Consider the following 1,073-nt stretch of genomic DNA (forward strand, 5'->3'; position numbering starts at 1 on the left):
TACCGCCAAAATCCATGCAGCGGCGCTGGATTTATGGCCTCCGAAAGGCCCATTCATTCAGACGGGTCCATGTATTTTCAGCGACAGCCGCAGTACCGCCAAAATCCATGCAGAGGCGCTGAGTTTATGGCCTCCGAAAGGCCCATTCATTCAGACGGGTCCATGTATTTTCAGCGACAGCAGCAGTACCGCCAAAATCCATGCAGCGGCGCTGTATTTATGGCCTCCGAAAGGCCCATTCATTACCAACGGGGCTGCAGTAGCATCCCGCGGCCACGCAGGGGCAGATATTGTGAGGGAATTACATGGTAGTGGACGGAGCGCCCATGCATTTCCAATGGGAGTGCAGTACCTCAAAAATCCGCTAGAGGGCCCCGAACTTGAGGGCCCGGCGTTCCCTCAAGTGCCGATTTTATACCCCCTTCTCCAGCCGACAGCCAGAATTATATTAGGGACTCGCAATTTTGAGAGGTGAGCACCAGGGCTAATCAGCGGCCACCCGTGACCATTGAGTCCGACAGAGCAGAGGCTAGGGGCGGCCTCGCATCTCGCAATTACCGAGGGAAGATGCCGGTTCTCGAAAAATTTCTAAGTTTTTCAAATTTTAAAGTATTGAAGTATTTAGGGCGCTTCCCGCGGCCCTGGCTTTTGCATGTACCCCTCTAAGCTCCGGTTCTCGAAAAATGTCTAAGTTTTTCAAACTTTAAAGTATTGAAGCCGGACTTCCGCGGAGGCTGACAGGGGGCCTCCATCGAAGCACCCTTCACCCCCGGGTGAGCCGGCGTCGGCCCACGGGCCTGCCGGTTCCCCAACTGAGCGATTGGCACACGAGACCCGCCTCGGAGGGCCCACGTCGGCCGGCGCAAGCCGGTGTTCGGGCGTGCGGCTCCTCCGGCTTTGCGGGTCAAGCTCCAGCGCCGAGGATACTAGGCAAACGTTGGGCCCCCCCGAGCCGAGTGGATACCCGCCTCAGAAAGAGCTGGGGCGGTACGTACGGACGGCCTCACTAAGAGGGAACGGAAGCTACTAAAGCACACGTATAACTGTCCGATGTGCGAACGAAAGTGAGGCCG

This window comes from Urocampus carinirostris, unplaced genomic scaffold (genome assembly GCF_059441175.1).
Source record: "Urocampus carinirostris isolate Australia breed hairy pipefish unplaced genomic scaffold, RoL_Ucar_1.0 HiC_scaffold_108, whole genome shotgun sequence".
NCBI classification, from domain to species: domain Eukaryota; kingdom Metazoa; phylum Chordata; class Actinopteri; order Syngnathiformes; family Syngnathidae; genus Urocampus; species Urocampus carinirostris.